Source organism: Acinonyx jubatus, chromosome B2 (assembly GCF_027475565.1).
Source record: "Acinonyx jubatus isolate Ajub_Pintada_27869175 chromosome B2, VMU_Ajub_asm_v1.0, whole genome shotgun sequence".
NCBI lineage: Eukaryota > Metazoa > Chordata > Mammalia > Carnivora > Felidae > Acinonyx > Acinonyx jubatus.
In genome coordinates this window covers 122,197,057-122,213,271 of record NC_069385.1, presented here as the reverse complement: position 1 = coordinate 122,213,271, position 16,215 = coordinate 122,197,057, and the positions used below count along the sequence as shown (strand labels likewise).

At 38.9% G+C, this 16,215-nt stretch overlaps 1 long non-coding RNA gene across 1 annotated transcript in view; it reads right to left on the bottom strand.

The window, feature by feature from the left end:
• Window positions 1-5,852: 5,852 nt before the first annotated feature.
• The window catches only part of LOC128315665 (uncharacterized), a 38,366-nt gene continuing 28,003 nt past the window's right edge, over window positions 5,853-16,215 (bottom strand). Inside the window, exon 3 of the long non-coding RNA XR_008298674.1 lies at window positions 5,853-6,508. This is a non-coding gene — a long non-coding RNA (uncharacterized LOC128315665). The remainder of the gene's footprint in view (window positions 6,509-16,215) is intronic.

The following is a 16,215-nucleotide window of genomic DNA, read 5'->3' as shown; positions in this document are numbered from 1 at the left end:
CTAGGTGGTTTAGTTCATTAAGCAGTCAACTTCGGCTCAGGTCATGATAAGGTATGTGAGTTTGAACCCTGCCTCGGGCTCTGTGCTGACAGCTCAGAGTCTGGTACTTGCTTCAGAGTCTGTGTCTCCATCCATTTTTTCCCCTCCCGCTCACACTTTGTCTGTCTGTCTCTCTCTCTATCTTAAAAATGAATAAACATTAAGAAAACATTAAGTTTTAAATATTGTATTTCAAGAATATTTAATTTTTTTAAATTTCCTGGAAGAAACCAAGCAAACTTAGTTGGAGACCAGGTAAACCTAATTATAATATTTCATCATACTTGCCTATTATTGGTGAACTGCTTTTGAGGAAGACCCTAAGAAAAGGAAAGTTCTACAGTGTTCAGCTGGTGCAGACCTGGAACAGTGCTTTCAAATATGTGTTTCAGAAGCTGTGAGTCAGGTTATTAAAAGTGACCTTGGAGGTAAATGTCTTACTCTTTTCAGGTAAATTATTTTTTAAAGGTACCAAATTCATAACTGACAGAAAGGGTTCCTTCATGATGAGGTCTAATGATCATCTCTCTAGAAACACAATATGTACAGAGCCCTCCTGGCTCAGTACTGGTTTTCTGTTGCTGCTGTAACAAATTATCACAAACTTGGTGGCTTAAAAACAGCCTGCATTTATTACCTAAAGTTCTGGAGATCAGAAATCCAGAGTGGATTTCACTGGTTTAAAACCACAGCATTGGCCTGGCTGGCTCTTCCTTGAAGTTCTCAGGAAGGATTAATTTACTTGCCTTTTCCAGCTCCTGGAAGCTGTCCACATTCCTTGGATGCCCCAACCTCTATTTTGGTCTATTTTGTTGTTACATCTTCTTCTTTCTCTGACCCTCCTCCTTCCCTCTTATAAGGACCCTTGTGATTACATTGAGAGCCACCTAGATAATCCAGGTTGATCTTTCCATCTCAAAAAATGTTAACTTAATCATATCTGCTCTTGATGTAAGGTATTTGCCAGGAAAAATGACAACTCACAAGTTCTAGTGATTAGAATGTGGGTATCTTTGGAGACCATTACTCAGCCAATCACAGAGCCTAAAGGAGAGGGACCAAGGCTGGACCTAGAGCAGACCCTCTGAATAGTAGCCTTCAGGTAGTGAGGTCTTTCTGGAAGTGTACCTTCCCTTGTTTTGCAGTATTTGCCTTTTTGTTAGTCCCATAGTTATCAGCAATAACAAAAGCACTAGGAGGCTTTTGATTTTATGCAGAAAATGAAATGAAAAACTGAGAGAAAGTCACTCACTTTAAAAAAGAATGCAGAATAAAGATTAGTTATATAAACTGTCTTATAATTCCCAATGGATTATTTTTTATACTCAAATATATAGCGTTTTCCATAGGGCATTTTGTTGACTCTGACATTTTCAGTTTGTTTCTACAGCTATTTTTCAAGGGCAATAAGGAAAATTAATAGAACTTAATTGAAAAATAAAACAGAATTAAGCCCAGAACATCTCAGTTAATGAGCAATAGAGATCATATTGATTTTATTTTATAAATAACATTAACCCTCAGTACCAATTAATGCAAGAGAGAATGTTTGTTTAAGTTATCCAAAGTTTATACATTTAGAGTATTAATCTAAAAATATGATAAAAATATGATACTAGTATCCAGGAAGTTAGAGTTGATAAAAACCCTTTCCAGTCTGCACATTAAACTCCATGCTGAAATCTGAAACCTTGTTGCAACTAGAGAACTAAAAGAAAAATAAATTCTGACCAAAACCAGAATTGGCTTTCCTGTTGAAGAGCCCATTAAATTTTTCATATTAACATATCCATTCTAGAACATTTATGATTATGATCAAAAAGAAAAGAAAAAAACTGTTATAGTCAGCATTTGAAAAACAAGTTCCAGTGCAACAGCAAAATCACAACCAATCAATGTATGGATGACAGTTTGAAGTTTACCATGGAATATCCTACTCCAAAGACCACATAATATCCTACCAGTATAATGAAAATCATCCAATGGGTCAATTTGTAATCTTTATTATTACCCCAGAAGTCACTGTCTTTTGCTGCTTCTAAATATTTCATTCCTCTGAAAGACTTACGGCTTAATTGCTTGTTTGTAAGTGTTGAACATTTTTAAGGATGAGGCAAGATGTTCAGTCACGTGACCATGAAAAATAAACAACCTTGGTTGTCCCTACTTTTGGATCCTCTGAACAGAACATTTTCAAGCTTCTGCTTTTCCTGGTTATTAAAATGTTTTACATCTAAGCAATGGATCAGAAATAAGATTGATATGATTCTTAAAACAATGTAAATATTCTGCAACAGATTAAATTAAACTTTATGGATAGCTTTAAAATATGGCCAATGAATGCTCAGAAATCCCAACACAAATTATCACATACTGGAACTAGCAAAGAAAATACTATATACACCAAAAGCAACACGTGAATATATAGAACAACACAACAAACATGTTGAAGCATGCATTGCATACTGAAAAGTTGGGTGTCACTATCTTTTGGTTGGCACAAGGGACATAAAGATGATCTGTTCACAAATACTGACTTCAAAAAGCTCAATAAAAAGATAATCACAATGGCAAATAGATATAATATGATGGCTAGTAAAACAGAAGCGATATTTAGTTAAGAATTTTTGTGGTCTAAGGAGTCAGATTGGCTATGGAAAGTAGTGACATATGAACTGAATAATGAAAAACAAGTTTGCAATGAAAAAAGGAAAAGGAATTCTATCAAGGGAAAAGGAATGAACAAAGAAGAGGGCATGGAAGAGACAGTCTGTGGTTTGTGTGGCATGGCATTAGGGATGGCTGGAAATGACTTCATTGGTAAACTGGGGCATGACTTCATGGAAAATGTATGAGTTCTGTGCCATATTAAATAACCTGGTAATAATTCTCTAGGAGAATTTATATTCACAATGAATATAAAGCAGAAGAATTTCATAATCGTATCTATTTTTTCAAACATATTTGGGGGAGTCTAAGAAGTAATGTTAGAAAGTAGACAGATTGGTGGTGGAAAGCATTTAGGAATGTGGGAATTCAGACAAGCTAGACTATGGAAATGGCAGTGAAAAGAGTGTGATGCAAAAGTGGATAGAGTAACCAAAGATGGATGTGGCAAGGATAGTTGTCAAGGAAGATTCTGAAGCTCCTCCTTAGGAAAACTAGGTGGATGGAAGCACCGATGCCCAGAGTAGGGAAGACAAAAGAAGAAAACAGAGAAAAGATTTAGTTGGTAGCAGGAGGTGTGGACCCGGAAATACAGCCAGAAGAAACAGCTATAGCCATGGGAGCATATGAAAGAAATAACTCTGTTGGATTTCATAATTATTTACCTAATATTGGAAGGAATATAGTATAGTAAAAAATCCATCATCCAAGAACTCTTACAGAAATACCTACAGGGAATACTTAAGTACAAATTTTCAGACAGCAAATTTTCAATATACATCAAGAATTTCTAGGAATTTCACTTCTAAAAACTTATCCTAAAGAATAACCAAAAATATGATCAGGACTTTACTTTAAAAAAGACCATCACAAATGATTCAATAGCTAAATCTCAGAAACCATGTAGATGGTCAACAAAAGGAATGGTTAAACTTTATATATATTAAAACATTATACCAGAGCTAAAAATCATGTTTTTAAAGAAATATTTTAAAAACCATGGAAAATCTTTATGATGATCAATGTGTGACATGATATAATTGATTCATTATATATTATTCAAGTCTAGAAAAATTGTTATAAAGTAGTAGAGTTATGGGTAATTTTCATTTCCTTTTTTACATTTTATATATTGACTACATCTTATACCCAAAACACAATTCCTTTCATGAATATGAAAACAATCTTTAAATAAATAGATATAAGTATGTAGGTAGTTACACAATCAGAGAAGGAGGAAAAATAAAATAAATGCACTTAGAAGAAATGTGAAGATTCTGAAGGACAACCCAACAGGCCAAAAAAAAAAAAAAAAAAAAAAAAACTGACCTGGGTCAGCAGCCAGATAGGGGTCTATTTTTTTTTTTCCCTGAGACTTCTCAAATTTTAAAAAATGCACATTTTGTTGTGAAGAAAGACACCTATTCCAATGTAGCTTAAAATAGGAAGAAAATATGTTGGCCCTACCTACATACCTGAGGCAGTTATTTTATATTATATAATTACAAGTTGCCATTTTGAAATTGAAAAAAGAAAAAGAAAGAAAAAGGTGGATAAAGCCAAGACAATTAAAGCTACCATCCTCAGATTCCTGACTAAATCTGATATCCTCTCGTGGTAGTTAATTAACATGGATTGCAAGATTGGTGAATATTTGCTGACTATATATTATCAAATTCCCATTTACTATTTGCTAAGTCAAATATCTCAGTGCCTAAATATCATAAAACGAAATGATCTGTAAAAATGTAACATTAAGATTTGTATAAAGTTTTCCCCTCCCCACCTTAAAAAAACAAACTGATTACTTTTATTATCAGTGGCGCCAGGCTACATTAGGAAGAACTGAGCCAATACAATGAAGAAAATGATTTATTTTTGATGTCAGGTTTCTTAGTTTTCATAGTCTCCTGTCCAAGAATACTTTTGATATTGTATCTCTTTTTGACATTTCATGTGCAGTTGCTTTCCCTCTTGAATTTTATTCTCATAATCCAACAAGTAACAAACTAATAATTTACATGTGTTATAAGAATGTAGAGACTAGTTAAAGAGGCAAGGTGTGAATATTAAATAATTGGAGGAATATTTAAAACAAAACTAACCAATCCTAGAAAAATGTTTCTTCTACAGAAGACATGCTCTATAAACATTTGTTGAAGAAATGAATGAAATACCATGATATATGACACAAAAATAAGTATTGTATGCACTAAATTAGAGAAGAGAGGTAGAAGTAGAGGCTAAAGGAGTAATGGAAGGCACGTGCTTGGCAGGATTTGCAAAAGCAAGAAGTCATGCTAGGTAACAAAGCAGTGCTCAGTAAAGCTCAGAGACAGGTCATGGGAAGACTACCCAGAAGAGGGATTTATGAAGAAGAGCAGGAAAGGTGAACTCAAATAAATGAACTAGCTCTTCTTTAAAGGTAATCTAGACTGGGAAGCTAGGACTTTGGAGTTAGAAGTAGGCTTTTGGAAAGTCACTGGAAGTTCTTGAGCCATGGAATAAGATGCTAAAGGCAGCATTTGGAGGAGTTATATTGAATTGGATCCAAAAGAGGTGGAAGATTGGGAAGAGAGTGATTCCTTACCTAGGGCTGAGATGAGGAGAGTGTGCCTAGGGTGGTGTCCATGTGAATAAAGACAAGGAAAAACACCTTTTAAAGCATGAGATGCTTGAAAAGAAGAATCAGCTGATTCATTTATGTATTTGGATATAGGGAATAAAGAAAATACAATAGAGAAAATACTTCCAATTTTCAAGTGTGGTTTCCTAGAACAACGATAATTACTGAATGAAGAAGTTACATAAAGGGCATTGCAGCCTACTCATGAGTTCAGCGGTACCAGCAAAGTGAAAGCAGCAATATTTTACAAAATAAATCAGCAATTTAGAAGAAAACATCCAAAGTGCTATGTTGGGAAACTTAGACTTTCTTATGCTTACTTTATGCTTTAGCTTTTAAATTGTTTCAAATTGCATATGGTAGGTGGGGAGGAAGGGGGTCACATAATCTTCTCCAGTTTTAAGAGATGCTATAAACTCCAAGAGGAGCAAGTATGGCACAAGTTAACTGGGTTTGAGACATAATGAGTTGGGATGAGAAAATGGATATTCAATTAGATCCAGCAGACCATTGACAATATTGTTCTGGGTATATGTCCTATATCATACATATAGGTCAGGGTTGAGAAGGTAAAAAGCATAGGCATTTTATTTTCAGAGATAATAACTCCACCATGCAAAAAGTATATATATATTTTTTATATTTCACTTCACTTTGACAGTATCTATTCATGTGCTATATGGTTGCAATAATTATTGCATGGAGTTATTGCATGGAATATTGTGAAGAATTTTGTATTCTGGATTTTTTCTTTATGCTTTCTCAAGCAGTTCCCCATAATTCTATACTATTCACCAAAAAAGTTAATAACTGCATAATCTTCCATTAACTTGTTGCATGGAGCTAGGGTCTGGCAGAAGAAAGGGCTACTGATGAGTAGAGGGTTTCTTGTTGGGTAACTGGTTGCATAGTTCTGTGAATATACTAAAATCCATTGAATTGTAAAAGAAAGCAAACAAAAAACTATATTGTTTTTCAAAAGTGATTTCCAAAGCTATGCTGAACGCTCTTTTCACCTTGTTCTCATGGAAAGCTGCCCCTTCCACAATGTCCCTTCCTGGCTGTCTCCGAGGTGGCGCTTTTTTTTTTTTTTATCCCATTACCTCTCATACCATTGGGACTGCAGAGTATGTCTTCTTTTCTTCTCACTCCATTCTATTCTTTTCTCACTCTTTCCTAAAAACAAAAAAAGCAAACCAACAAGCAAAAAATAAGTCACCTTCACTTTCTTCAACACTAGTTCTGTTCTTACACTTTGTGATGTTTATTTACATCCACATAAATCCTTCTAATACCTTGGTCTCTTGGTTTTCTCATATAATGATTATGTTCTCAACTTTATCTCCTAATTATGCCCTAGACTTTGTCATATCAATAGTTGTTATTCATCCATAATCTCAAGTTCAAGCATCCCAGTCTTCAAACTGGACTGTCACCCTAATTCCCTCCAGAACCTATGATCCCAGTGATATTCAACCTCAGAGGAACAAAGAGCCTCCCTCCTTTTTCTGGCCCTTTATCACCCCTGCCTGCCATCCTCTTTTTTTTACTCAGTATAAATGCCATGTTTCCAGCATTATTAGAATCATAAAGCATTGTCTTAACCCTAATTCCTTTGTCTGTCTTCATCATGCCTATAATTTAATACTTTATAATCATGATATGAAGATTTTATTTAAATTTTTATTTTATATTAAAAATATATTTATTTAAATCATAAGTATTAATTATATGTATTTATATGTAGTTATATGTATATTATATGTATATGTGTGTGTGTGTGTGTACATAAATATCCAAAATAGTAACAATCATTGAACCTAGACAGAAATTAAATGTGTTTTTATTGTACCATTCTTTCAACCTCCATTTTTTAGCTTAGAATTTTCTATGATAAAAAGTTGGTAAAAATTTATGACCCCCCCCTTGAAAAACCTTTTGACTAAACCCAGATGACAAAATTGTACCATAGTGACAGTCACTTGGAAGACAGCCTGTATGAAACAGCCACAATTCAGAAAGTCAGACTATAAATGACTATTACAAAATAATGTATATGTTTATATAAACTTACAAACTAATTTATTTCTAAATATACCAAAATGCCCTTAAAGTTCTTGAGCCCCTTTCTTTGCTTTGAAGAAGCAACCCATTAAGGAATATTCTAAACCAAAGACAACATTTTACCAGTTAGAAGTGGCTATCTGTCCCTTGGCGAATAGATGGGTGAGGTTTCATGTTCTGCGGATGGTGACACTTAATCCATGTGTTTGGTATCACATATACATCTTTTTAACCACACCCATAGACTGCATTTCCATTGTTGTAATCTTTCTCAGTCTATTGACAGCTCCAATTTTCACACTCACACGTACTTCCAGAAAACACAACTGATGAGCTAGTCTTAAATGTCCTGAAGGTTTCTTTGGGAGGGTTATTAGGATGGCATGCAAAACTTACACAGTATGAAAGACTACTGACACTGTGTTTTTGGCAGGTTCAGAGATTGAGTAACATTAGTTGTGAAACAGAAGTCATTTTTTGGTAGCATATTTATTTGGAAGCAAAGATATGACATTACCACATTACCTGAGTCAGAGACTCTTAACACCATTGCAAAACATAAAATGACAAAAGAGAACACTACATTCGTACAAGACATTTGTTTAAATTTCTTCAAGCACAAGCAGATATTTGATGTTGTTTTATAAGAAAAATTTAATGTAGCTCCCAAAATATGTCTTTGTGATGCCACAGTCATCAATTTAATTCCCAGACAGTTCTAGTTCTTGGGTCTTGGTGAGATCATACTAGGTGTCAACTCAAAGGGAATGGCATCAGATCTGATGCAATCAGAATGTTTGGAAGGTAGTGAACATGTAAACTATACGTATAATATACAATGTCAACCTTTTGCTAGGGCTTCCCCAGCACTCCTATCCATCCTGAAATGCCCATCATTTTGTTCCTCATGTCTCTATGATGTTTTCTTCTTTCCCTTGATAGAACACTGAACATGTATCAGTTCCTTCTGTCCACCAAGGTTATCCTAGAGCAGAACTGAGCTTTGAAAGCCCTCACTCATCGCATAGAATCTGACTCATCACAGGCTCTCAGCAAATGCTTGGAGGAATGACTCTCAACCTGTTTCAACTAAAATCCACAGCCATAAATACATTTTGAGCACAACTCAGTAGAAACACACAGATGACTCTATAAATTGAAGCAAAACTTTCATGAAAAAATAGTCTATCTTACTATGTACAATGCATAGATATTTCCTAGTGTCATTGTTTCATTTTTTATAAGTATTGGCCAAGACTATTAAATTTATTTCAAACTTATTAACTATACTTTTATTTACTTTTTAATATTTATTTATTTGTTTTGAGAGAGAGAGAGAGAGAGCGAGAGCATGTGTGTGCGTGAGTAAGGGAGGAGCAGACAGAGAGGGGAGAGAGAATCCCAAGCAGGCTCATGCTCAGTACAGAACCTAAGGCAAGGCTTGATCTCATGACTGTGAAATCATGACCTGAGCTGAAATCAAGAGTCAGACACTTAGCCAACTAAGCCACCCAGGCACCCCACTATAGTTTTTAATTATAGATGTTACCCAGTCACTAATGATCAATTAATGGCTTCTTTAGGATTTCTATAATACGAAAATAGTCTTTCAAATATAGGTTTCCCTGGGATCTGTTATGCTTATTGCTTGTAGGTAAAAATTACCATGAATGCTCCATCAACTTCCTACCAACCTATTGGTGCCAAGCCACCTAAGAAGGCTTGGCAGTGTCAGGCCCTGCATTGTTTCTTCTACTCTGCCCTCTACAGTTACCTATGTTTGGTGCCTTGTATTTGCTTGCTGCAGATCCCTTATGCTTTCAGTCTTTGAGCAAATTTTAAAGAAGAAAATGAACAAAAACTTTGGCTTCACCATTCAGTGGATCTGGAAACTGTCACCCAGTTAGACCCCAGATTAAGAGGCCCAGCCTCATCATTCCTATGTCCTCAGTGCCCACATAGCAATTTGTTGCAAATGTCCATACAGTCCTGTCTCAGTACCTCCCTCGATCCTCTGTTCTTCTTTAGATCTTGGATCCATCCTGGGTCCCAGCCCTCCTGTTACTTAATGCTCCGTATGTTACTAAATGCTCAGTATGTTTCAGGCATTGTACTGCACTGCCAATGGAGTGGAGAACAAGACCCTCTTGCAATGGTTTTATTCATGGTATCCAGCTACAGGTCAGAATATGGACTTCCTGGGGCTGACTGCCACTCAGGCTAGCTTCCCACGTAGACTGCTTCCTAGGATCCTGAGAAGCCACCTTCAATTCCATCTGACCACTTTGTGTTGGCCTTGCCTGACTAATCCCTTTGTGCACTGTTGTCTCAGAAAACCCAACTGTGTTTTCCCCGGGCTCTGCCCATACAAAGCCCCAGGTGTGGATGCAGCCCCTTCCCAATGTTATCCTACTCCCACCAAATTTGTTTTTCAGGATCTAAAGCCAAATGCACAGTCCCAAGACCAAAAGATGAGTGATGAAATATCTGTTTCATCAGAAAAACAAGGGAAGTAGAGATTTCTAAAGGAGTCCATGGGCCACATGTCTTTCTCCAAGAGAAACTGTGGTTCAAATACCCTGCTTAGGGCAATATTATGAAGCCAAGCCTCTCTGACTTTAGTTTTCTTATTTTGACTTTGGTGGAAAGGCACACAGCAGAATGAGCATAAACTCTGGATCTAGATTGCTTGGCCTGGATCCCACTCTGCCACTTGCTCATTCTATGATGTTGAGCACATTACTCATCCCTCTATGCCTCAGTTTCCTTATCTGTGAAGGGGGGAACAATGGTGACTACCTCACGGGTTGTTATCAAGATAAGTGAGTTAAAGAGCTAAAGGGCTTAGAACATCACCTAGGCAGGAGAGCAAGTGAGAACAGATCATAGAAAGCTCAAAATTAAAAACATCTCAGAGGCCATTTCACATATGAGGATATGGAGGCAATAAACAAGGCCAGAACTCACCTCACAAAGAAAACTGAGAAACATTAGGAGCGTTTAATCCTTTTATAGCTGTGATTTTTTCTTCACTGTCTTTTGTGTACTTTGGAAGCATTTACTAGGTGGGATATTCATTTAATCTGGCCAGCAAGGGACAAGGGAGAAGAAAATAAAAATATGCTAGAGGTGCAGGAAGGAGCACCCTGTACTGGCTGCCTGTGTACCCTTCCTCATCACAGAGAAGCTGAGGTATGTTTAGGTGACCCTGTGCCCCTTTCTGCTGTTTCATCTAAAACATGTTTGGTAAGGGAGAAGGAGAAAACTAATATTAATTGACCGCTTCTTATTGGTTATTGATCAAAATCTTCAAAGTAAGCCTATAAGAGAAATACTAGTCTCATTTTACAGTTGAATAAACTGAGGTTCACAGGATTATAAGACTTGCCCAATATCGACTTGCTATTTAGGGTGAAGTTGGGAATCAAACCCATCAAAGTCATCTTTGCTGACTCCAAAGATTTTATCTTCCACAGCTTTGTCCTTTACAAAGTGAGTTTGTGTTTTCCCCCTTAACACACCCTGCCATTCCATCTAGGACAATTTCAAAGGCATCAGGGCACCATCTCTCACTCATTCAACTAATTTAAGTTTATGATTTATCTTGTTAATAAGAAAAGGAGCAATAAGAAATTTTTCCATATTTTTGCAATTATTTTTTACTCCTTGAGTCGTTTTTGAAAAGCTTATATAATGTCACATCTGGAAACTCTTAAAGATTTGGGAAAATCTAGCTGATGGCAGTAGGTTTTATGTTTAGGAATGAGCTCCTACTTATTCTGTGAAATGATTCCTCAGTATTATAAGAGAATTTTCTAGAAGGCAACCTTTAAACAGATGGCTTACACAGTGCATTTGAAATATGATTCAACTTCCCAAAATCTGATTTCTTCACATGGCTCTCCAGTGGTATCTCCTAATTCTCCTAACTCATCTGATCAGCAATCTGTACTAACTAGCAGAAATTGAGTCTTTCAATTTTCTTTTTTTTTTTTAATTTTTTTAACGTTTATGTATTTTTGAGACAGAGAGAGACAGAGCATGAACGGGGGAGGAGCAGAGAGAGAGGGAGACACAGAATCGGAAGCAGGCTCCAGGCTCTGGGCCATCAGCCCAGAGCCTGACGCGGGGCTCGAACTCACAGACCGTGAGATCGTGACCTGAGCTGAAGTCGGACGCTTAACTGAGCCACCCAGGCGCCCCTAGTCTTTCAATTTTCAAGGCCAGGATGGAGCTAGAAAATTACAGGCATTGGTGTTTCTGCCCAGGTACTACCAATTTAACCACCTATTCTGAAGCAATGCCCTGAAAGTGCAGGGCCCTTGAGCATTCAGCTGTACCTTCTATCATGAATTTAGCCTGGTCACAGATGTAAGCCCCAACAGAACCATTAGGATGGATGCCACAAGTGCAAATGAGGTGGTGGGGCTGCAGGTCAAATCCAAGTTCCTCCTCCTGGGCTTTGAACCTCCGATACCATCAATCCAGCTTGTAGAGAATCTTTATTTTATGTATTTGTCACCATATCCCCACAATATCCACAACTTTGGAAGAATGAGCTTATGTTACAAGTCACAGGACTTTTGTTTTCCACTCCATTTCTGCTGTGCCCATGTGGGATGACATCCCCATGCCTTCCATATAGCTCCATCTTTCTGGTCAGCGTCAGCCCAGCCTCTGTTGTGAAGATACTGCTAAGCGCCTGATGAGACTGAGCCTGAGTACCCACAATGGTTACCCTGGATTGGTGATGGAGCTGATCACACATCACTCTCCTCAACCTTCCTCCCTCTGAGATTCAACTCTCCATGCCCCATACCTCTTCATGAGAACAGCTTCTCAAATGAGACATGACTGAGAGGACAAGTGTGAACCTAAGGTTGAATGAAGGCAAGGAAGAGTTTGAGAACCAGTTAGACAGCTTTTGCAATGAGACCATGGCTGTGGGACACTGGAGCACATTAGGGACAGGGATGGCTGAGGATAATGCTTATGGATTTCCAGACGTATCTTGGGGTCAGGATATGAGGATCACTGCCCCACTCCCAGCCAGGTCTGAACTCTTCTCCCTCAGTGAACTCATAGTAGGAGGAGTTACCGGATCCAGGCTCCTTCCCCTCTAGCTCTGGGGAAGAAGACTGGAAAGAAACCATAAGGAGGAGGAATTGGCACATTGAGTATAACCACACAAGTGAGAGCAGCTTTGTTCCCAAAAAGCATTAACAGCTGTTGCTTATGAATAAGAATAGCTCTACTCAGTCTCTACCAGTCAATGATAGCAATGGATGCTGACCACCGGCTGGCATTATTCTACATACATGTTGTCATGGTCATGAAATGGCCTGAACTCCTGAACACAGCAGGCTGCGTGGATGTGCATCCTAACTTCTTCACCTAGTTTCTTCATCCATACAATGGGACCTACATCACATTTAAGTATTATTCAATTAACTAATAATAGAAAGCATTGAAAAAATGGCACATCAAAATTGCTCAGAAAATGTTACTTCTCATTTTTCTCTTATTTTCTCATCTTACTGACAAAGAAGCTGAGGCTCAGAGAGGTTAATTAATTTGTCTAAGATCATACAGCTAATCAGAGCGGGAGTGAGGATTCTAAGCCAGGCTTGTGTGTCCCATTGCTTACACTATTAACTTTCTTTTATCTGCCTACTCCATGGAACCCATGCATGTTCTTTGTCCACTTCCTTGTCCCTTTGCAAGAAAGAACAAGCAGTAGTTTACCTTCATTTGAACCCAGGTCAGTTCTGTCCTACAGCTTGCTTGTGATCACAGCTTGGCAGCTGCTTTTTCAAGTTAATGGAGAGGGAGGGTATTATTCATGTCAGGCACCTGAGTCCAGGGTGGAGACAGGATGACTCAGGTTAGAATTTCAGCCCCCACCCTATTATTGCACATTAATAGAAAGAATTTAAATTACCACTCCAGGAGATTAAAAGTGGAGAAAGCCGACTAGAGTAGATTTTGAAATGATTTTTTCCCCTTTGTACTAGAACTTGGCTTATATGTAAACTCCCTCTTTCAGAAAAGTCATCTTTGGGGATGATCAGAAGTGTGGCTGATCAGGTTCAGTCAAATGTGCCAGAGGAGAAACCTGCCTGAAAGGTATAAAATGCCCCAGGTTGAGCCTGGTCTGGCACATAAACTACCCAAGTGTGAGGGCAAATAATTTGCCAATCTGAATGTTGTCGTCTCTTATGTTCTCAAGTATAATGTATTAATAGAAAATTTGGAGTATAATAAGGCCAACAGATTTGGATGTGATTACCTTTGAAAAGATAGCTTGTTTTTCACAGATCTCCAGAGGAGGGGCATGCCACATCATGCAGGGACACATGGGAAAGCATCACAGTGGTTCAGGAGGTGCAGGAAGCCAGGGGGAAACATGTTATTGTAGCTTCTGAAGGAAGGAACAGGTAAGGCAGGGTAAGCAGATTTTTTATTAGCTGGCTTGAATCATTTCAACAGGGTCTGAGACACAGAGCCATCCCTGGTTGTTTGGCACCTGGTCCTGGAATTAGTAGAGCAGGTATAGAGTGACCTAGAGTACTAGAGCCTGATAAAGCAGGTAAATTGGAGTGTGGGCTCTGGATTGGTTGCACTTTCCAGGTGCACTCCTGGGGTTACTATCTTTAGGAATTGACTAGCCCTTAAAGGGACAGTCTCTCCAGGGTCAACAAGGCTCCAGATAGCAAAGCAAATACAGATGATAAAAGAACATGGTTAATAAACTCCGGCATTCAAATAGGGTCTCCTAGGTAAATGCTGCTTAGACAGAAATCATGAGGTTGTAGTCTGTTGAAAGTAAACAGCCTCTTCAGGAAAAGGCAAAGCCTAGATGAGGCACATTCCCTCTGGATACATGGCATCTTATATATGGAGGAAGGCATCACAGATCCCAGAATATTCACTCTGGAAGGACCCTCTTATCAAGTCCCATGTGACATGGATGCACTGAACATAGAAATAGCCAGAACATGCTTAATATGTTGCAGATATCTTTTCTGGAAGGGCAGTTCATATAATGTTTGCTATTCCACTCAGCATTTCTTTTGCTAAAGATAGAGAAAGGAAGCCAGCAAGCACGAGTCCCTATACTGTGGACCATGCATACATTGGTCATGGCTGCATTGAGAACAGAAATTAACAATAATTAACATGGGAATGCAAGCTGGTACAGCCACTCTGGAAAACAGTATGGAGGTTCCTCAAAAAACTACAAATAGAACTACCCTATGACCCAGCAATTGCACTACTAGGCATTTGTCCACGAGATATAGGTGTGCTGTTTCAAAGGGACACAGGGACACACACACACCCATGTTTATAGCAGCATTATCTACAATAGCCAAAGTATGGAAAGAGCTCAAATGTCCATCGATGGATGAATGGATAAAGAACATGTGGGCAGGAGGACTGTGGAAGATGGTGGCAAAGGAGGACGCTGGTCTCACCACGTCCTGCTGATCAGTTAGATTCCACCCACATCTGCCTAAATAACCCAAAAAACTGCCAGAAGACTAGCAGAATGGAATCTCTGGAGCCAAGCATAGACAAGAGGCACACAGAAGAGGGTAGGAAGGGTGGAGAGGCAGTGCACGCTATATGGACTGGCGGGAGGGAGCTGGGGCAGTGGAGGGGCAGCCCCACTGGCAAGGCAGAACCCCCGAGTCTGGCTTGCAAAGCAGAGGGCCAGACTGCATGAGTTCTGACAGCCAACAGGACTTAATATCTGGAATGCTATAAGTCAACAATTCTGCTCAGAGATGGGAGGGCTAGAGGACAATGGGAGGGAGAGTTGTTGAGCCCCAGAGGACAAGGCTCAGATCGGTGGGGAACAAAGGCACTGGCCAGTACCATCTCCCTTACCCATCCCCCAGCCAAAACCCAAAGGGAACCAGTTCCCGACACTCAACTTGCTTGCACTGCGCAAACACCCAAACTGTGCTTCTGTGGATCCATCCCTCCAACAGGTCTGCCTCCCTCCCAGTGCCACAAGGCCCCTCCCAAAGCAGATGACTGAAGGGAAAGCAAGCTGAGTCTGCCCCTCCCACCAGTGAGCACCTTGCGTATCCACCCTGGCTAATACACCAGATCCCATCAAAGCAACACCACAAGCCTGGCAGTGTGCAAGCAGCCCAGACAGGGGCCACACCACTCCACAGAGAGTCCTGCACCTGGGAGAGGGGAAGATAAGGTACACACCAGTCTGACTGTGGCACCAGCGGTGGGCCGGGGGCAGACATCAGGTCTGACTGCACTGCCCACCAATGCAAGTTACTCCAGACAGCACAGAGGAAGAGCCCTGCAGTTCTGCCCCACTCCAGGGACCATCCAAAATGAAGAAACGGAGGAATTCTCCTCAAAAGAAACTCCAGGAAGTAGTGATAACTAATGAACTGATCAAAAACGATTTAAGCAATATAACAGAAAATGAATTTAAAATAATAGTCATAAAATTAATCTCTGGGCTTGAAAAAAGTATACAAGATGGCAGATAATCTATTGCTACAGAGATCAAGGGACTAAGAAACATTCAGGAGGAGCTAAAAAAATGCTATAAATGAGCTGCAAAATAAAATGGAGGCGACCACAGCTAGGACTGAAGACGCAGAGGAGAGAATAGGTGAATTAGAAGATAAAATTATGGAAAAAGAGGAAGCTGAGAAAAAGAGAGATAAAAAAATCCAGGAGTATGAGGGGAGAAATAGAGAACTGAGTGATGCGATGAAACATAATAATATATGCATAATTGGGATTCCAGAGGAAGAAGAGAGAGAAAGGGGCTGAAGGTATAC